Genomic DNA, 23,012 nt, shown 5'->3' on the forward strand with positions numbered 1-23,012 from the left:
ATACTCTGAGAGGAAGGAGTGTCTCCACTGGAGATGATGAGTAACGCAATAGAGGACTGTTAAGTTGCTATTAGAGAGCAAACCCAGAAATTGTATGGAGAAAATAGGAATAGTGATGAGGGGTTCGTTCCAGTTTTGGGGCCTCTTTTTCCCTGTTAATGTCCTTTTTTCTTCTTTCTGATTTTTCTTTTGAGTTTCTTTCAAATGAGTGCTTCTGGTTATGCTACTTCCTTGTCTGCTAGTGGACACTATGTTTCAGGATGGTAGCAGTTAGAGAATCTATACCCTACATCAATTTGAAAGGAAGTGGGAGGCCACAGTGTTACTAGATGTATACATGAAATCTCTGAATGTCTGAGGTGTCCACTTTTTATCTTGATATTTTGATGCGATATTTAAGGCAACTCTTACTTTTCTTCTGCTTCTGTATTGAGGAGGAAGAATTAATATACTCTGTCCTTCAGAGAAACCTGTCTAAGTGTTTGATTCACTAGTTTCAATATTTTGATTTATGAAAGAATTGCTGAAAACCAATGACTAGTAGTGTTTGCCCTTCTTTCTTAAGAAAAGATTTGCTATGTTCCTGCAACCAAAGGAATAATTAACGCTAATTTCTCCATGGACCTTGGAAAAATTGGCAACAAATAATGGATTTGTCCATCAAAAAATGTTTAAAGCAAACATCTTATCAGTCACTGATCAGCTACAAATCCATTTAAGGCAGAACCAGACCAGCCATGGGCGATTTTTCTCATTAAAGTAGTGTTTAAACTGTTGTTTCCAGATGACATAGGAGATGTAACAGACAAACAACACCTGAAAGAAGAACTGGTGAAGTACTGACTTTTCATCAGTCAAAAAGTTTATTAAGCAGATGAAAAGTAATTTGCCTTCACAGTGACATTTTCCTGAAGTCTTGTTTGTAGTCAAAGGTATTGTTCTTCCTTAAACAGTCAAACTTTAACTAATGGAAAAGGTTAGCATCAAAGCCAAGAACATGTTGGTAAATTAGAGGTCGCATCAGAAAAATAAATTCAGTTAGGTTTGAATGAATTTTTCATCTGGTCCCCACCTCCCTCCTTAACCTCCTCTCCCTTCCCCACATGATTACACTTTCCTGTGTTCACATTAATTCTGTTAACAACAATGAGTGGATATTTCAACACACGATATTCTGATCTCAGTAAATTTTACAATTCTATCACTAACTGAGATGGTTTGGTTGAAAAAGGAGGCAGTATTTTACAACAAAGAAGGGTGGGTTGAAGTCATGGGGATCCTGTGTTCATTTCTTTTGATACTCACTGAGAGCCCCTCAGAAAAGTCATTTGATCTCTCTAGATGAGTTTCCATGTTGGCAAAGGTCAAGAGTTGTTGTAGATGACCTCTAATGTTCATTGCACTCTTGTTTGCCCATTATCACTTTTAAAATTCTTACTGAATGAGTCTGGGTAATTGCTGCCTTTCCCACATTGAGAAAGAATCTTTGGCAAGAGTTCAGTTAGTATAAACTCCTTTTCTAAGCAGAGGCATTCTGACATTGTCTGGGACCAACAATCATCTCATAGCTGCTAGTTCTGTTCTCTGGAATATCTCAAAATAAATCCAGCCAGGGCTAGGCACAGGATTCTGGTCCGGCTCATTGAATCTGTAATGGGGTTTTGAATCTTGAGTGAGGCTGCAGCTGCAAGAACACAGGGGCAGGTGCTGCTTATCCATCATTACTGCTAGGGGCACAGGTGTGAGGACCGGATTTCTTCTGGGTGTAACCCTGGCGGGGCTTCTGGCTGCCCCATCCCAGAGCGCCCTCCATCTTTTCTGAACCTGATCCTCCCATGTCCTGTGGATTTTGTGGACAAATTTCCATTCTGATTAAGATAGTCCTGGTTAGGTACAATCAGAGCTTTTAAAAATAGGTCTAGGGCTTCCCTGGTGGCGCAGTGGTTGAGAATCTGCCTACAATCAGAGGACACGGGTTCGAGCCCTGGTCTGGGAAGATCCCACGTGCCGCGGAGCAACTGAGCCCGTGAGCCACAATTACTGAGCCTGCGCGTCTGGAGCCTGTGCTCCGCAACGAGAGGCCGCGATAATGAGAGGCCCACGCACCGCGATGCAGAGTGGCCCCCACTTGCTGCAACTAGAGAAAGCCCTCGCACGGAAACGAAGACCCAACACAGCCATAAATAAATAATAAATAAAAATTAAAAAAAAAAAAAAAGTAGGTCTAGAAGCTGGCAATCAAGATGCTTGAGTGACTTTCCATGAAATTTCTCCCCATATTTGGAGGCAATTACCATTCTGCCTGTGTATTCTTTTCCCCAGAATTTGGACACTCTTCCTTTGACATTCCTGGTTCTTTCACCATCTTATAGATCTACAGTGGTACTCACCTACAATGGTTCTCTTATTCTTAACACCATTCTCTTAATTGTGTAGACTAAGGTTGAATTAGCATTTGATGACACAACATTATACTTTTGGTTGAGTTTATTGCCAACTAAAACTCCAAAGTCTGCTTCCCTCTGTCCCCCATAAAACATGTATATACTTAATTGATTTTTCAAACTCGACAGTTTTTTTTTTAATTTCATCAATCTTGCCTCTCCAGATCTCAGTGAATTCAAATTCTGTAGTATTGACTATCTTTAAAAAGAAAACTGGTTTGTGTCATCTGAAAATTTGACAATCCTGTATTTGCCATTTGGCTAAGTTGCTTATAAGGAAGATAGAGGCAAGGACCAAGCTCTTTGGAAGAACCCTAGAAAACTGTTTTTGGAAGAAAATAGAATACCAGTTTTGCAAGATGCAGCTGAAAATAGAGTACCACGCTCAAATACATGTGGAAAATGCTACATTCTAAAACACTCTTTTGAGATTTAAAATACATATTGATGATTAAAATCTCCAAGAAACTTCCCTCCAGATTGATATTGATCAATGAATTTAGCATTTCCCAAATTGTGTTCCAGTAGATATTCCTTGATAAAATAAGAAGGGCTGGCATAAATAAATACTTATTTACTCTAGGACTTTCAGAACCATATTTATGGTATTGGTATAATGTGAATCTATAGAATATTAGTCTTTCTACAATTTACTGGACTACAGAGACTTCTTCTTCACAGAGCATCTTTCAAGACTGGTAAGGTAGGACTTCCCTGGTGGCACAGTGGTTAAGAATCCATCTGCCAATGCAGGGGACATGGGTTCGATCCCTGGTTGGGGAAGATCCCACATGCCGCGGAGCAACTAAGCCTGTGTGCCGCAACTACTGAGCCTGCTCTCTGGAGCCCACGAGCCACAACTACTGAGGCCGTGTGCCACAGCTACTGAAACCCGTGCGCCTAGAGTCCACGCTCCGCAACAAGAAAAGCCACCACAATGAGAAGCCCGTGCATTGCAATGAAGATCCAACGCAGCCATAAATAAATAAATAAATTTATTTTAAAGAAAGACTGGTACGGTAAATTTGGTAAAACCATGTCAGTGAATATTTTGGGGCTATGGTTGTTATGTTGGCTCCATATCTGCCTAGATTTCCAACCACAAACTTTGTGAATTGATCTAATGCATGACATGCCTCCACCAGTGCTATGATCAAACACTAAAATCACTTTTTGAAAGAACCCATTTTAAAAATCAACTTTATTGAGTCAAAGTCAACTTTATTGTTATTCACATACAATAAAATGTGATCCTTTTAAGGGTACATTCTTAGAGTTTTGACCACAACCACGATTAAGATATAGAACATTTCCATCACCCCCAAAATTTCCCTCATGCTCTTTTGCAGTCAGTCTGCTCTGACCCCTGGCCCCAGGCAACCACTAATCTGCTCTTTATTGCTATAGATTAAATTTCCGTTTTTCTAGAATCTCATATAAATGGTATCATACAGCGTGTACTTTTGTGCCTGACTTACTCAGCATGTTTTTCAGAGTCATCCATGTTATTGTATGTATTAGTAGTTCATTTTATTGCTGAGTAGTATTCCACTGTATGGATACAACACAGCTCGTTTATCCATTCATCTGTGATGGGCAGTAAGACTGTTCCTAGTTATTAGCTATTTGAAGTAAAGCTTTTATGAACATTGTATACAAGTTTGTGTGTACTCCAGCAGTGTATGAGTTCACTTTTCCACATCCTCACCAACAGTTGATATGGTAACTCTTTTTCATCTTAGCTATTCCAGTGGGTGACAAGGAGTATCACATTGTGGTTTTATTTTATTTATTTATTTTTGGCTGCATTGGGTCTTTGTTGCTGCCTGCGGGCTTTCTCTAGTGCGGCAAGCGGTGGGCAGGCTTCTCATTTCGGTGGCTTCTCTTGTTGCAGAGCACGGGCTCTAGAGCACAGGCTCAGTAGTTGTGGTGCACAGGCTTAGTTGCTTTGCGGCATGTGGGATCTTCCTGGACCAGGGATCGAACCCATGTCCCCTGCATTGGCAGGCGGATTCTTAACCACTGCACCACCAGGGAAGTCCCTTTCATTGTGGTTTTAATTTGTACTTCTCTGATGACTAATGGTGTTGAACATCTTTTCGAGTGCTATTGGCCATTTGCGTATCCTCTTTTGCGAAGTTCCCGTTTAAATCTTTTGTGCATTTAAAATTTGGGTTGTTTGTCGTCTTATTATTGATATTTAAGAGTTCATTATATGCTCTATACGACATGTCCTTTTTCAGATATATACGACATATGATACACACATATGTTCTATATGTTACATTTATATATGCATGCATAACGTGTTTATACACATATATATTGGATATACACACACATAATATTTTTGATATATATTGGATATTTTCTCCCAGTTTGTGGCCTGCTTTTTAATTTCTTAAACGGTGTCTTTCTAAGAACAAAAACTTCAAATTTTGAAAAAAATACAACTTTTCAATTTTTTCTTTAATATTCTTGCTTTTTTAGCCATTCTAAGGAATTTCTTGCCTACCCCATGGTTGTAAAGGAAGAAGTGAGTTTTCCCCTTGTATTCTGGTATTGGCTAATTCCAGCCATTGTGTTAAGACATTCCCCCCGTTCCCTTCCTTCCACAGACTCATGATGAGTTGGCTGGAAGAGACAGTAAGCTTCCAGTTGTTGGGAGTCTACATCAGCTAATGTGACAGGAGCATGGTTAGGCCCTATTTAAAAAGAACCCAGAGAACATTTGTAATATGTAAAACTCTTAGACGAATGCTCTGAAAGGCCTTTCTTAACCACCTTATTAAATAAGTCTTCTCAAGTTACTCTCTATCACATCACCTTGGAAGTATTCTTCAGGGCACAATTATGTTTGGCCATCTTGTTTGTTTGTGTACCTATTTCTCATCTGACTCCCACATTAGACTCTAAGCTTTTCTGTCTTGTTCACATGTGTTGAATGAATGGATGAACCAGTAGAGACTAGGCTGCAATGTGGCTGACAGTATTGACATCAATTTGAGTTTTGTGGCTCCCACAACTTCAGCCTCCAGAACCTTCCCTCTGTCACTTTCACCCATTACATTTGTAAATACTCTGTGGGGGTAAGGCCTTTGCATAGAATTGCTAAGCCCATTTCTTTAGGAGGGCAATCTCTCTAATCCTCACTTCAATGAGAATTGAGATTCTCTGAAAATACTTACTATATTCACCCTTTCATGGGTAAGAGATGATTCAGGATGGGGTAATGGGGGAATTATTATGAAGATTGCTTCTTTCTGTAATTTCCTCTCTAGCCTTTTAGATGGGTAATTAACAACAGAATATTGGTTTTCTTAGATTGTTGCCTGGTAGCATAAACTGGGTTAAAGCAGTCCTGCTGGCATTGTAGGGAAGGGTTTCTTTTACTGGTGTTTATCATTCAGCTCCTGAAATTCACACTGGGTGAAACTTGGCATGACAGCTCTCAGCTCAGTTGCAACTTAGAAGAAAACAGATTCTGCTTTGCTTAAATTGTTTTCGATTGACTGAGTAAGAATAAATTAAAGGTTCTCATAGGTAATAGCTTTTGAATTCAATTAAAAATATCATCAGGCAGCTGCTTTCTTTTTTTCTGAAAGTACAGAAATGATTTTGAGCTAGTTAATTGATTTTCTTATGAAGTTTTTTGACTGACAGATTTAGTTTAATTCTTCGTCAACATTTTTCACTTGTAGTAATATAGGAATAGAAAATCGGAATCAGAAAAAAATTCTAATTATCCTGTTATGGTAAGAATCTCAGAGTAATAACATCTTAAAGGTCAGTCAATTCATCTCTTCATTTGTTCATTCATTTGAACATTGATTCATTGATCAAATATTTATCTCTTAATTTGGGCCAGGTTCACTGCACAAGTGTTTAATACTTTATCACACTTGGGATTTTTTTTGTTTACAAATGACCCTAGTTTGCTAGTCTGTACATTTCAAGCAAGCTGGGACCATGTCTGTTTTATTTACTGCTGGATCATAAGTACCAAGAATAATGGGTGGTGTATAGTAGACTTTCAATAAGCATTTGGTGGAAGAAAGAAGAAAGAAAGGAGAGAGGGAGGGAAGGAAGGAAGGACAGGAAGTTAGCAAGGGTAGGAGATTGTGAGATGTTCTGTGTACTGCACTCCTTGGGCAGGAGGAGGCTAGGGACATACTCACCCAGATGCTAAGGTTAGCCAAACTCTTCTCTTCTTTGTTCAGTATAGATAAAGGAAGATTTCACAAGATGTTTTCCCCCTTAGCCATGTCGGAAAATCATGTTTTCTAAATTAAAAGGGGAATTCGTTGGGTGTCACAGTATTCCTTAGAGAATCAGGCTGTATTCTTCTCTAGCTGTTGTAAGGGGTTTATACTCAGAGGTAGGAGCCTGGAATCCTATTCTATCTCCACCCACAATTTGCTGTGAGACTATAGGCAACTTACCTCATCTCTATTTTCTCACCTCAAAAAATGAGGATAATGATGACAGGAATACTTGTTTCAGGAATACTTGTTTAGATTCACTGAAATGTGTATCTGTGTGAATGCTTGACAAAAAGTAAAGTTATTTGAAAGTAATTTGTGCCAATATTATGGAAAAGAATTGGGACAATTCTGCTGGCTTCAACCCCCAAAAGACTAATTGACAAAAAGAGGCACTGGGAAAGAGGCTAAACCCTAGGCTGTACATATTATATGACTCCATTTATCTACTATCAAAGCCAGTTAAAATTAAACTTTAATGCAGGAAGTCAAGGTATAAGGGATGGAATGAGGGGGCATAAGGGGTTTTTGGGGTGCTAGCAGGTTTTATTACTTTACCTGGTTGATGATTACAATGGTAGTTATATGTGATAATTAGTTGACCTATACATTTATGTTTTACACCTTTTCTTTATGCATGTTATGCTTCAATAAAAAGTTTAAAATGTGATACTGAAGATGATTTTTAAAAACCACCCAAAATTCAACCACTCAGGTATAACTGCTATTAACATTTTGGTCTCTGCTCTTCTAAATTTTTTTCTTTTTATATACAAGTAAACCTACATAGACACCAACCTTCTCCCACCCCCCCAGAAAAAAACCTACAAAAAACATTTATAAATGTAGAAACACACAATTACACACGTTCTATATTTTTATGTAAAGTGGGATTTTGCTACATATAGTATTGTTTTATAACTCATTTTTTAAATGAATATGAAAAAGGCTTTGATGTTTTTCCTGATTACTAAAAAAGTGCTCAATAAAAATGTAAATAATATAGAATATATGCAAAGAAGAAAGTACAATTCACTTTTGGCCTCATCACTCAGAAAAAAATGATGTCTTATAAATTTCCTAACAGATATGACATCACAAGTTTTTCCCAAAGTACCTTAACAAAATAGAGTATCTGATTCTGTCCTTCAGATCCAATCTTGCAACTTACTGTAGTACAAATGTTGTTTTAAAATAATAGGAGGCTCTTTCTCTTAGGCCTAATGGGGTGTCTGCATCTGGGTCAAGTCACTGACAAATGCCTGAACGTGGGTCTTGGCTTTGTAAGCTCACAAAGTTAATATTATAAGTTAACTGTTATCTGAGAGTCAAATTCAAAAGACTAAAACTTAAAAGATGCAGACTCCGGGCTTCCCTGGTGGCGCAGTGGTTGAGAGTCTGCCTGCCAATGCAGGGGACACGGGTTCGAGCCCTGGTCTGGGAAGATCCCACATGCCGCGGAGCAACTGGGCCCGTGAGCCACGATTACTGAGCCTGCGCGTCTGGAGCCTGTGCTCCGCAACAAGAGAGGCCGCGACAGTGAGAGGCCAGCGCACCGCGATGAAGAGTGGCCCCCGCTTGCCACAACTGGAGAGAGTCCTCGCACAGAAATGAAGACCCAACACAGCCATAAATAAATAAATTTAAAAAAAAAAAAAAAAAAAAAAAAAAAAGATGCAGACTCCTATCTAGAATGCCATACATGCTCTCGCCTTTACACCTGCTGGAACCCTCTGCCTGGAACTCTCTCCAATTACTTATATGGCTCTCTCTTTATTCAGATCTCTACTTAAATGTCTCATATCCGAGGCCTTTCCTGACTATCCTTTTCAAAATAGTATACCTCACTCCCTGACACTGTGAATCCCCTCTTTTATGTTTCTTCTTGGCACTTACCATTATCTGATATTATATTAAGCATTTAGATTTTAGAATATTGGTCAGGGTTTCTTTGTTTTGTTCACTCATGTCTGGCACACAGTATATGCCACAGTATATGCTCAATCAATTTTTGTAGAATAAATGAAGTGTTCCCCAAATGTGACACAACAAGTTAATTGCACCTTTTGCTCCTTCTCTACCTCTAGAAAAATATCTTTGGGAAATGTGATCAAGAGCAGGAGGTATTATATCACCATAATGGTATCACCATGGAGCATGTATTTACCAGTAAAATACAGTTTTATTCTATTGGTGTGATTTTAGAGACACCTTCATCTATCAGTTACCAATTTGAGGCTCATGAGGTTAGAACGGTTCTTGGAGCTCTTTTTAATATTTCAGAAAGTTTAATAAAACCCATGCAGTTATCCTTAATAAGACTGGGGGGGGGGAATGAAAATAGATAATCCAGAGGTTGCAAAACTTTCTCAGGTCACAGTGATTTTGTAATTTTTGTGATTTTATAATACTATCATAAGCTTTACTGCTAATAAATCATTTGAAATCTGGATTAACATTGACCAAAAAATAGTGATAATATGGGCAGAACAAACTGTTTATTGTTTAATGTATATAAAGCTTATTTGGTAGACAAAATCTTTTAAAGACTCCGCTGACACTGGGTAGGAGCAGATGAAATGAATTTAGCCTGATTAGTGAAGCATTTACAAACTTACTTTAGAGAGAGAGGAAGGGTGGAGGTCCTACCTCTGCAGAAGACTGCCTTATTGTATTATGTGATGATTTTGATGAGGAGCACTGTCAAAGGGTGACATTTTTTCTCTCTTCCTCCCAGCCTTTGGATTCCAGACTCCTATACACATAAACCAGCCTCTGCAGTGGGTGCTTGAAGGTCTAGGGATGGTTTGAAGCAATAATTAGTTTCCTATAGTACAAGTTCGGGGCTTTGCTTATTTTCATTAATAAGACTGGTTTACAAAAAAGATAGCTTGTCATGTCAATCCCAAACTCCCTAAAATGGATAACCAACAAGGACCTACTGTATAGCACAGGGAACTCTGTTCAATATTATGTAACAACCTAAATGGGAAAAGAATTTGAAAAAGAATAGATACATGTATATGTATAACTGAATCATTTTGCTGTATACCTGAAACTAACACAACATTGTTAATCACCTATGCTCCAATATAAAATAAAAAGTTAAAAAAGAAAGAAAGCTTATGCTTTCCTTCTCATTTGGTGATAAAGATTACAGCAGAAATTAATGAAATAGAGAATAGGAAAACAATAGAGAAAAATCAATGAAATAAAAAATTGGTTCTTTGATAAATGAACAAAATTGGCAAAAATTAGCCTCGATTGACCAAGGGAAGGAGAGAGGACTCAACTTATTAAAATCAGAAATGAAAGTTGGGACATCACTACCAACTTTACAGAAACAAAAAAGGATTAAAAGGAAATAATATGGACAATTATATGCCAGTAAATTAGATAAGTTAGATTAAATGGACCAATTCCTACAAAGGCACAAACTACCAAAACTGACTCAGTAAGAAATACAAAATCTTAATAAACCTGTAACAAAAAATAAATAAATAAATAAATTTAGTTGGTAACCAAAAAAACTATACACAAAGAAAAGTCCAGGCCTGGACAGTTTTACTGGTGAATTTAACCAAACATTTAAAGAATTAATGCCAATTCTTTATAAACTCTTCCAAAAATAGAAGAGGAGTGAACAAGTTCAGCTCATTTTATGAGACCACTTTTATGCTGATACCAAATCCAGAAAAAGACATCAGAAGAAAGGAAAACTATGGACTAATATCTCTTTTGAATATAGATGCAAGTCCTCAACAAGATACAGCAAACCAAATCTGACAACATATTAAAAGGATTATGTACCTTGACCAAGTGGGATTAATGCAAAGTTGGTTTTTACATCTGAAAATTAATTAATGTAATATGTAATATTAATAAAGAACAAAGTACCACATGATCATCTTAGTAGATACAGCAAACCCATTTCACATAATCCAATACCCTTTCATGATAAAGGCACTTTAAAAATTAGAAATAGAAGGGAACTTTCTCAATCCAATAAAGGGCATCAGAGAAAAGTCCACAGCTAATATCACACTTATTGATGAAAGACTGAAGACTTTTCCCCTAAAGTCAGGAACAAGACAAAGATGTCTGCTCTCATCACTTCTAGTATACATTGTGCTGGGGATTCTAGCCAGCGCATTTAACCAAGATAATGAAATAAAAGGCTTCAAGATTGGAAAGGAAGAAGTAAAACTGTTTCTGTTCACAGATGACATGATCTTGTATTTAGAAAATCCTAAGCAATCCACCAAAAACTATTAGAAGTGATAAGTTCAGAAAGATTACAGGTTATAATATTAATACACAAAAGTCAATTGTAGATAGGGGTAGGGGATTAATAGGTACAAACTACTATGTATAAAATAAACTATAAGGATATATTGTACAGCAGAGGGAATATAGCCAATATTTTATAATAACTTTAAATGGAGTATAATCTATGAAAATTTTAAATCACCATGTTGTACACCTGAAACTAATATAACATTATAAATCAACTATACCTCATTTAAAAGGATTAATTGTAATTCTATACACTAGCAATGAATAATCTTAAAATGAAATTAAGAAATTTATTTACAATAGCTTAAAAAAGAATAAAATACAATAAATTTTACAAAAGAAGTGTAAAACTTATACTCTGCTATCTGTAAAGCATTGTTAAAAATAATTAATGAAGACGAAAATAAATGCAAAGACATTTTATGTGCATGTGTCAGAAGACAATGTTGGTAAAATGGCAATACTCCCCCAATTGATCTACAGATTCGATGTAATCCCTATCAACCTTACACTTGGTTTCTTTGCAAAAATTGACAAGCTGATCATAAAATTCATATGGAGATTTGAGAAAACTAGAAGAGTCAAAATAATCTTGGAAAAGAAGAACAAAGTTGTAAGTTGAAGGACTTACACTTCCCAATTTCAAAACTTACTGTAAAGCTACAATAATCAAGACAGTGTGGCAGTGGCATAAGGACAGACATATAGATCAATGGAGTAGAATTAAGAGTCCAGAAATAAACCCTCCATTTATAGTCAATTGACTTTTGACAAAGGTACCAAAAAAAATTAAATGGGGGAAAGAATAGTCTTTTCAATAAATGATACTGGGGCAACTGAATATCTGCATGCAAAAAAAAAAAAAATGAAGTTGGACCTATACTTCACATCATATACAAAAATTAAGTAAAAGTGCATCATAGACCTAAATATAAGAGCTAAAAATATAACACTCTTAGAAGAAAATGTGGGCATAGATCTGTAACCTTGGATTTGGCAATGGTTTTTGAAATATAAAAACAAAAGTACAAGGAACAAAAGAAAAAAATAGACTAATTGGACTTTATCAAAACTAAAACTTCTGTGTTGCAAGAAACATAATCAAAAAAGTGAAAAGACAGCCCACTGAATTGGAGAAAATATTTGCAAATCATAAATCTAATAAGGGACTTGCATTTAGAATACATAAAGGACTCTTACAACTCAAAAATAAAAATACAAATAATCTAATTTTAACAATCACAAAGGGTCTAAATAGACATGTCTCTAAAAAGGATATACAAATGGTAAATCAAAACCATACATAATGGGATACCACTTCATATATATATATATATATATATATATATATATATGTATATATATATAATAAAAATATGAGTAAGTTCTTGCTTGGGAGGCACATATACTAAAGTTGGAATGATACAGAGAAGATTAGCATTGCCCCTGTGCAAGGATGACACAAATTCATGAAGAGTAAGTATTGGAGAGAATGTGGAGAAATTAGAACCCCCATACACTGCTGTTAGGAATGTAAAATTGTACGCTTTGGAAAACAACCTGGAAATTCCTCAAAAGGTAAACATACAGTCACCCTATGACCCATCAACTCCATTCCTACACCCAAGAAAACATATGTCCACCAAAAAATGTTGTCCATGAAAGATCAGAGCAGCATTCTTCATAATATCCAAAGAATAGAAATAGCCCAAATGCCCATCAACTGATGAATGGATAAATAATAAGTGGTATAGCCACACAATGGAATATTATTTGGCAATAAAAAGGAATAAAGTACTGACACATGCTACAACAGAGATGAATCTTGAAAATAAAACGAAAGAAGCCATAAACAAAAGACCACGTATTGTTTGATTGATATGAAATGTCCAGAATAGGTAAATCCATACAGACGGAAGTAAATCAGTGGTTATCTAGGGCTGGGAGTGTTTGGGAAGTGATACCTAAAGAGAACATGGTTTCTTTTGGAGTGATGAAAATATTCTAAAATTTATTGTGCTGATGTTCACACAGCTCTGAGAATATACTAAAAACCATTGAATTGTACACTTTAAATGAGTGAATTGTGTGGTATGTGAATTATATTTTGATAAAACTGCTACAAAAAAAGTTAATAATGTATTAACTGTAGACTACACTCATTGAAGAAGAAATTAATGAATTGAAAGACAGACCTGAGAAAATCACTCTGAATGCAACACAGAAACATCAAGAAACAGAGAACATGAAAGAGATACATTGTTTGAGAATCTCTGTCATATGTCTTAGTGGAGTGCCAGAAAGAGAATATAAAGAATAAAGGAAAAGAAGATATTAAAAAAATTGATCATGGCTAAGTAGTTTCCATGATTTAAGATAGGTCAAAAGCCAGAGTCTGAAGGAGCTCATGGAGAAGGAGCTGTTGCAGAATAGGCAAAAAGAAAACCTTAAATGCTGATCAAGAGAAAAATCATATTGCTTATAAAGGAATGATATTTAGACTGACAAAACAATTCTGTTCAGTATCAGTGGATGCCACAAAACAAAGAAACATCTTTAAAAGCTGAGAAAAAAATCAGCTTTTCCTAAAACTCTAACTACTTAGCCTACCATTGAAGAATTAAAATAGAAACATCCCAGACATCTAAAAAATAATTTTTACTACACATAGCTCTTTGTTTTTGAACTACTGATTGATCTAATTCAGCAAGAAGGAAATTAAACCTGGAAGAAATCTGTGGAGTCAAGAAGCAATAGTAAACAACAAAACTGTACATATGCTGAATAAAATAAGAATGTCACTGAGCCCCATCCATCCATCTTATATTTCATATCAAGGTATCAGGCAATATGATCAAACTTGATATTCAACAGATTTGGGGTCTTAGACTACATTGAGAATCTTTTTTTCTGGCTTGAAAAGATTGAATTTTTTAAGATGGAACTGAGATATATTTAAAATGTTCCTCAGGGGTGTGTGTGTGTGTGTGTGTGTGTGTGTGTGTGTGTGTGTGTGTTTCAGGGAGACGCATGTCCAGTTTGCTAACAAGTCTTCCCTGTCTCCACTCAGAGAATTTGTGGTCAGCAGAAGACCAAATTATTGAAATGCAGGGATCAGAGCTGCCCCCATGGTTCTTCACCCACTCTCTCCCTTCTCCAGGTCTTCTCACTCCCATTCCCTGTTCTCTGTCCCTATTGGCAGTGACCCCTTCACTGATTGCTAGACACTGGGTGAGGAGCAAAAAAGCTGTTTAGTATATCCATGTGGTGAGGCCATTTTGGCAATTAGTTACATCTAATCTAGAGTCACTGACAACTCTTCAACCTGAATTTTTGCCTCTTTATATACAGCTTGAATATGAGATGAAACAGCCACTGTTGGCCAGACTTTGGAGAAGCAGGTCTCCTGTAAATTACACAATGTACCTAGCTCAAAGTCTCGGAGAATACATGGATCATTACTCTTCTAAGATGAATGGGATGCTGCTAAGTGCTTCTTCAGACCATCCACCAATTCCCTTTTGTGAAAACCCACTCTATCAGAGTCCAAGCAGGGCCTCACTGGATGGTAACTGTTGGTACTGTGAAGTATTATTCCTGCATCAGTGACCTGACGTATTGCCTCAAGCTTCGTTCTCTTATTCAGGTCATATTGCTGACTTTTCCCTTTTGTGTTGTGAGGGACTACTGCTTTCACAGCACACCGCATTCTGAGCACTGACGTCAATGATCCAGTGGCTTCCATGCAGTGGCAGAGATCAGCTCACAGTTCTATCGCTCATCCACTTGCACAATCACAAACAGAAAGTCAAGCAGACCCCTTTCCGCACTTGTGCTGTATTTATTCTTAGCACTCCACTGAGACTTGGCAACAACCAGTGCAACTAGGAGATATTTTGTTTGTATTAGGTCAACAGTCATCCTCTGAGATTTTCATCTATCTTGTTTGTTATGGAACAGTGGTCCCTGTTCCAACATTCCATCCAAATCACAAATGGCTTGGATAAATCCATCTTGATAAATGACACGGAGAGCTGAATCACTGGTATTTATTCACTTTTGAAATTCACATTTAAGTCAATCTTTATTTATAAAATGACATTGATGTGTGCCTACCAACGCTATTTTCTTTGTTAAGGAAATATGAATGCAAACTCTCAAAGAATCCCAGTTTCCCTAAACTATCCAGAGATGTGTAAATATGTAGCTGCTTAGAAAGGCCATTCTCACTGCTCTTATAATTTTGATTATTCTGAAGAAGGTGTTATTATTTTTTCAAATATAAAGTTTAGTAGCTTTCTCTTTAAAGGAAGAGAATAGTTAGTGAAATGAGGTATACTCTGTAGAATGAAGTTAGGCTCTTCTTATTAAAGTTCCTGTGTAGATCTCTAACCATGCTTCGTATTTTGACTTCTCTTTAAACATACAGGTTTCCCATATCAGATATCCAGCCTCCTTCATAAGTTCTAGTGTCTTTGCAATATACCTCTCATTCTATCATCACACCACCCACCTCACTTTGTTGTGTAACAGTTAATAATTTTCAACCTCTGGTATCTACTTTAGTCTTCACAACAATCTTGTGAGGTAGGGCCACCAGATATCGTGTGCCTTTCCATTTTACCTCTGGTGTGAAATGTTTTTCTTCTTATAATTAGTGTAATTATAGTAAAGTTAATTATGCTTTAAGAATTTTGCAGTGCCCAGTGAAAACCAGGAGAAATGTTAAGGTGTTGTAAAAACAGACTCAGGAATTTCTAACTTAAGAGTCAGAGCCATCCTACCTGTACAGTGAAATAAACCTAATTGAAATAAACCAAGCTAATGGGAAAAAGGGTGGCATCTAGTAAATGCCAAAAAAGCCTGGAGCTACACTTAAAACAATGCCCTATTTAGCTTCTTGGCCTCTTCATGTTTTTCATGCATGCCTCTCAGGCCACATGTTGATCTTTAATTACATTTCCTTTCTTCTCCCCCCCACTCCACCCCCTCCCCAGGAATACTGTGCCTTATTTTTAAAAAGTTTTACCTACATAACAATTTTAAGATATAGGGTGTGGAGAACTTTGAGTACTATATAAGTCAGGGCAAGTACCTGCTAGCTGCTTTAACAGTCAAACTTTAAAATCTCATTTACTTAACACAACAAAGAATTATTTCTTACTCTTGTCACAGTCAAGTGCAGGCCAGGAAATTTTCTTTAGTGGTATCTCAGAGATCCAGCTGCTTCCATATTGCAACAACAGGAATGCAAGAATTCACACATGCTCATAACTGCCTTGGACCCAGAGAAGCCTTGGACATCATTTATGCTCATATTTCCATTGGCCAGAACTGGTTATGAGGTCTCAACTCAAGTACAATGCTGAGAAATGTAGAGGAACATATTGAGTATTTGGTGAGTGCTAACTATATTTCCTATGAATGTGCAGAATGATTTTGACTCATAGAAAATTAGAGTGGAAAAAGATTTTAGAGGACATCTAGTTTAATCTATTTCCTTATAGCATCAGAGGTTAGAGAGGTTGAATGACTTGGCCAAATTTGCACAAAGTGGCAGAGAGAGGAGTGATTATAATAAGTAGTGTTTACTAGGCTCTTATTATGTGCCAGGCACTATGTTAACACATCTATGTGCCTTATCTCCCTGAACCTTCACACTGACCCTATAAGACAGACACTGTTCTTATCTTCATTTTAAAGATGAAAAAATTAAAGCTTAGAGAAGACAGGTAAAACATCTCAGGTCACGCAGTTAATAAACAGCAGAAGGCAGATTCAAACCCAGTCTGCCTATCATCAAAATGCCAACATATAGTCTATCACTTGATGGCCACTATTTTTGTTCTGATTTCCAAATCCTTCTTCTGATCGTACCAACAGAGACTACATGGTTTGGGGGTTAAATATAGAAGTCCTCATTAAAGAATTATGCTACAGGAACTTTAAGACTGAAACTGCTCCAGTATCTCTACTTGTCTAGAAGACAGGTTGAAGTTGTGAGAGCAGGGAGAAAGCAATGCCATAAACATAGGCAAATTACACAAGAGTATCATGGTGAAACTTGCTCCTGGCTTTGAATGAGGTTTTTCCATAAAGTATATGAGTATTTTCTGTCATGTGAGAAATAGCCAATACGTAAGAAACATTAACTTACACATGCAGGGTAGATGAATGGAGAAAACAGATGTTGCAACATCTGTTTAAGAAGCAAATACTAAATCAGATATCATGGTCATTTCTTGTGGTCTTGTTCTTCTATATGACAGCAATACTGGAAGTTTTAGTCATAATTGTTCACATCTACCTATTTGATCAGGGAGTAGGCATCAAAGCCTAGAGTTTTCTTGGAAATGTTAGCTATTGTATCATCAATGCAAAATTCTTAATTTCTAGTGAAAAAGACAAAAAGAGATTTATAAAATTGTTTCTCATTAAGATTAAATTGAAATGTGTTTTGCACAGTACCTGGAATAAAGTAAGCACTCAATAAATGGAACCTCTTGCTATTCTTCTTCTCACTATTATTATTACTATTATACATCTTAGCCTGTAAGTCACTACAGAACCAGTTTTTCCTCACTTTCAACCTTGACGTTATTGCAAAATTCTTTATACCAGTAGGGAATGAAAATTTCACTGGGGGCGGGGGTGGTTCTGACATAGAATCACCCATCCTATTTATTTAACTGAAATGACTGCTTGTTTGATTGACTTCACCATATTGCCAGATTGCTTTAGACCCAGCTTGCAATTGGATGCCACCAATAGGAAGGCATGGACCCACAAAGTTTCTAAAACATACGGACACAGGCCAGGTGAAACATGAGATAATTAACTGAGTATCGTTCCAAACGACTGTTTTGGAGGAAAAATAATTTTCTGTTATCTAGTCTTGATGAAGTCTCCTGGGGAAGGAAGCATGCTGTCCAGGAGGAATTAGTCTAGTTGCCATCAGAAGAACTGGTAGGAGTCCCAACTCTTTTTTTTAAATTATTTTTTATTAATTAATTTATTTATTTATTTTTGGCTGTGTTGGGTCTTCGTTTCTGTGCGAGGGCTTTCTCTAGTTGCGGCGAGCAGGGGCCACTCTTCATAGCGGTGCGCGGGCCTCTCACTATTGCGGCCTCTCTTGTTGCGGAGCACAGGCTCCAGACGCGCAGGCTCAGTAGTTGTGGCTCACGGGCTTAGTCTCCCGCGGCATGTGGGATCTTCCCAGACCAGGGCTCGAACCCGTGTCCCCTGCATTGGCAGGCAGACTCTCAACCACTGCGCCACCAGGGAAGCCCGGGAGTCCCAACTCTTGTTACCAATTTGTTAAGTCCCTTACTTTCTTCAGAAGTGTCTTTTTTTTTTTCTTTTCTACTGTTAAATGCGGTAGTTATTTTGAGAGTTTAATGAGATATATAAGGCCTAAAAAAATTCCATATTCATATAAAACCCCACCATAATATGATAAGTGAGGTCTAAAAATTCAGTTGTGTAAAATATAAAGTCATTTTATTGCATGATTAATGAAATGCAGGAAGTTCCAGGGTCCAAGTGTGCAATCCACACTACCCAGGGCCTGCTGAAGTTTGGGGTTTTAAAGTTTCCTATTTAACTGGCCAGTTTGGGCCAAGAGAATATTTGGGATTCAGAGATCTATTTTCCTTTCCCGGCTTTCCCCAAATGGTTTGAGATTGTTTACTATTTCCTCTTCTGGTGTCACTCTTTTTTTTCTTCCCACCCAAATAAACTTTAGCTTTTCCTGATTAAGAAAGGGCTGATCAGAGGATGGAAGTCAGTGCCGGGCATGTGCCAAATTCACCTTTTTCACTGTATTCCGTTAGATTTAGAGAGGTTAAGTAAGTTACCCATGGTCAATGTGTAATGGAATAGAGGAAAGTTTGTTCTCCTGTTTGTTCTTAGGGAAAGCACTGTGTTTACTCGAGGTAATAATTTGATATGCTGTAATTCATGCTGTGCATAAACTGAGAGGAGGAATTGGCATTGTTACTGAAGGGATGGTGTGGCTTGGGGACAGTGGGGAGGGTGGAGAAAACATAAAAAGGAGAAAGCAAGAAAAGAGAGTAGGAGGAAAGGGCCTGGCAGAACGCTGTGCTCAGAGCTCCTGGTGATCCCTGGACATTCAGTGTGTGTACAGTATCCAAATATATACTTGAAGTCATTGGTATTCCTGTGGAAACCTGGGAAGGGGCTGAATTCCAAATCTGGGTTTCCACTAGGTTGATAGGGGAAGAGCATAGATGAACACAGGCATTTAGGCCCCCTTCTGACATCCGAGCTGTTTGTGAAAGGTCCCAGTACTACTTAATAAGATAATTACTCATGTCCGCGTCATTAAAAATGTACACTAGAATCTCTGTGAAATGGTCTCAATTAACATCAACTTTTGAATCTGGCTCCACATAATCTATAGAAAATCTTAATTTATGTCTTCTGTTTGATCTAATTCTAGAATATGGTTAAGTTTTAAGCCTTAGAGCTGAAAACACTACTTTCCCTTAAATCCTTTTAGATTGGAAACTAAGCCAGAATTCACAACTGTTTCCTTCACTGCACATCAAATAAGCAGGGCTCTGTTGAGTAGCATTTCGAAACCCTTAGAATTCTTTGCATGAAATTGAAGCTGCAGAGAATGCCATTTTATGGAAATAAATCCGTCCCATGGCCATTGCATGTAAATTTTCCACTTTGTTCTGAAGCCATAAAAGGAAGATTATTTTCAGCTTTTCATCTACATGTAGTTGATATACAGAAAAAAATCTTACTTTAATAGCATATTAAATATTTATTGCCTAGGTTATTAAAACATTCCCCAAGACGAGTGGTTCCTGCTTTGCCCAAATACCCCCTGAAAGATATCACACATTTTCACTGGTAACCGTGACTTCCCAAGCCAGGATACTCCCTTAGGGATTGGGGCAGGCAGGGGAAGAAATGTGTCCATTTTTAAGAAATATGTGAAGAGCAGATCAGAATTTTCAGGGCTCAGTGTACAATTAGGAAGAGCTCCTTCTACCCATCTTGAGAATCTGATTGTTATGGGTTGAATTGTGTCCTCCTAAATTCATCTGTGGAAGTCCTGACATCCCCATTACTTCAGAATGTGACCTTATTTGGAGATACGGCCTTTAAAGAGGTAATCAAGCTAAAGGGGGTCTTTAGGGTGAATCCTAATCCAATATGACTGGTATCCTTATAAAAAGGAAAAATTAGAAGACAAATAGAAAGCAATGTAAAGATATAGGGAGAAAAACATGTGAACATGAAGATGGCCACCTATAAGCCAAGGAGTGATGTCTGGAATTGAGTCTTCATTCACAGCCCTCAGAAGGAACCAACTCTGCCAATATCTTGATTTTGAACCTCCAGTCTCTCAAACTGTGAGACAATAAATTTCTGTTGTTTAAGCCCCCTAGTCTATGGTGCTTGTTAAGGCAGCCTCAGCAAACTAATACACTGACTTTCCATCACTGAGAAAAACAAGAGGTACAAAGCTCACTATGTTTCAGTAATCATAGCCCTGAGAGTAGGAAACTGCTAGAAGGTAAATCATGAATTTTGTCCTAGGTGACTATGGTCCAGTGGGTAGACTTTACTAGGACTAGAGGTAAGAAAACAATTGACTCTCTTATGCTTTTCTTTTACTCAAACCATTCATTTTTATTGCAAAATAATACAATTGCAATATTCTGTCACTCCAATTCTGGTATTTTTCCTTACAAATTTTTATTTATTGAGAATTTATAAGAGGAAAATCATTCTGAATCCCCCACCTTAATAAATCAGTGCTCCAATTTTTGTGTTTAATCTTTGTTTTGATCTAGATGTGTACTTAATTTCACAAAGATTTAATCATAGCATAGAAGCAATTTTGTAGTTTGATTTTCCCCTTTATCAATAGTTCTCAACCATGAGCACTTTTTCCATACCCTACCCACAGCCTGGGACTTTAGGCAATGTCTAGAGACGTTTTTGGTTGGCAGCTGGGGTGGTGGTGCTACTGACATCTAGTGAGTAGAGACCAGTGATGCTGCTGAACATCCTACAGGGCACGAAGTAGCCCCCACCCGCAACAACAATGATCTGGCCCAAAATGCCAGTAGCACTGAGGTTGAGAAAACTTGCCTTCTAACAAAATATCATAAATGTTTTCCGTGTTGTTGCTACATGGTCTTCATAATCTTAACGTTTATGGTTGCAAAATATTTCATTGAACTGGTAGATGATAATATATTTAACCAATAAACATGTAATGTTTCTAACGTTTCACTATTATAAATAATGGTGCAAGTATCTTTTTATTTATATAGCTTTTTAGATGGTATTGAAGAAAAATTCCAGAAGTGGAATTTAGATTAAAGGCTATGAACACTCCAAATATCAATTATTTCACTTATTATTTTACTTATTACTGAGAAAATGCTATAAATTTCATATATATGTGTGCGTGTGTGTGTGTGTGTGTGTGTATATATATATATATATATATATATATATATATATATATAGGCTTTCCTTTCTAGGAAAACACTTTTGTTTTCCTCATTTCTGAGCTGCTTCAAGACTTCCACAGCTATGGTCCAGGATTCATCTTAACTCTTTTTCACACCTAAAGAAGGAGTAATCTTATAAAAATTTGTGTTTCTTAAGACCATTAATTGCTCATTACTTCATTTTAGACGTCAGCTTAGCCTGCTTTCCACTGATTCAGTCTTGTAATCATCACTTCTTGTTGGCTCAGAGTAGCCTTTCTCAAAATGGAACCACATAACATCTACTGGTTTCCTTTGCTCTTCCTACCTCACTCATCCAAAGTCGAGTCAAATTATCAGAAGATATCACAGACTAATTTCTTAAAGGGGCTTCTCCCTTAGCCTTTGGAATCATGTAAAAGTCATTTTACATTACAAGAGAATAAGAAAACAAGTTATAAAGAGTTAAAACTCTTAAGTGAAATCATATGGTATGTGTCTTTGTCTGACTTATTTCACTTAGCATAATACCCCCTAGCTCAGTCCATGTTGTTACAAGTGGCAATATTTCATTTTTTATGGCTTTTGCATATATATATCTTACATCTTCTTTATCCATTCGTCTGTTGATGGACACTTAGGTTGCTTCCATATCTTGGTTATTGTAAATAATGCTGCAATGAACATAGAGGTGCATGTATCTTTTTAAATTGCTATCTTCATTTTCTTTGGATAAATATCCAGGAGCGGAATTACTGGGTTGTATGGTAGATCTATTTTTAATTTTTTAAGAAACCTTCATACTATTTTCCATAGTGGCTGCAATGCCCAGGTGATTGGAGAGGAGTCTTTAATAGCATGAGTAAAGGATGAAGGTCTTCATTTGTGGTGACCAGAGGCAGGGGATGGGGGGAGGGGGAACTGGACAAAAGTAGTCAAAAGGTACAAACTTCCAGTTGCAAGATAAATATGTACTACCGATGTAATATATAACGTAATAGATATAATTAACACTGCTGTTTGTTACATATGAAAGTTAAGAGGGAAAATCCTGAGTGAGCATCACAAGGAAAAAAATGTTTTTCTTTTATTTTGTATCTATATGAGATGATGAACGTTCACTAAACTTACTGTGGTCATCATTTCATGCTATAAAGTCAAATCATTATGCTGTACACAAACTTACACAGTGCTATATGTCAATCATATCTCAATAAAAATAAAAGGGGAAAATTAAGAAAAAAGCAAAGATAAAACAAATGATTAAAGATGATAAAGGGTGATTTTTTTTTGTGGCCCTGAGAAACAAACCACCACTTCACTCCCTGTCCCCACTGCAGACACTCTAAGTAGGTGAAAGATTATGATGGCCAGCTCTCCAAGCAGGTAGTATCAGAACCACATTGAAAAATGTATCCTTCTCAGTGCAGCAGTGGAATGGGAATGGAGACAGCTGCTGAATGACGAACATGAGAATGAACGAAGGTGGAGTGATAAAACAGGTACAAAGAAACTTGCCTTCACTGGCC

The 23,012-nt window shown here is 37.0% G+C and overlaps 1 pseudogene; it reads left to right on the forward strand.

The window, feature by feature from the left end:
• The first annotated feature begins 12,386 nt into the window (after positions 1-12,386).
• On the forward strand, positions 12,387-12,487 carry LOC132372310 (U6 spliceosomal RNA; annotated as a pseudogene).
• Positions 12,488-23,012: the final 10,525 nt, after the last annotated feature.

The sequence above is a fragment of the Balaenoptera ricei genome, chromosome 9, assembly GCF_028023285.1.
Source record: "Balaenoptera ricei isolate mBalRic1 chromosome 9, mBalRic1.hap2, whole genome shotgun sequence".
Classification (NCBI taxonomy): Eukaryota; Metazoa; Chordata; class Mammalia; order Artiodactyla; family Balaenopteridae; genus Balaenoptera; species Balaenoptera ricei.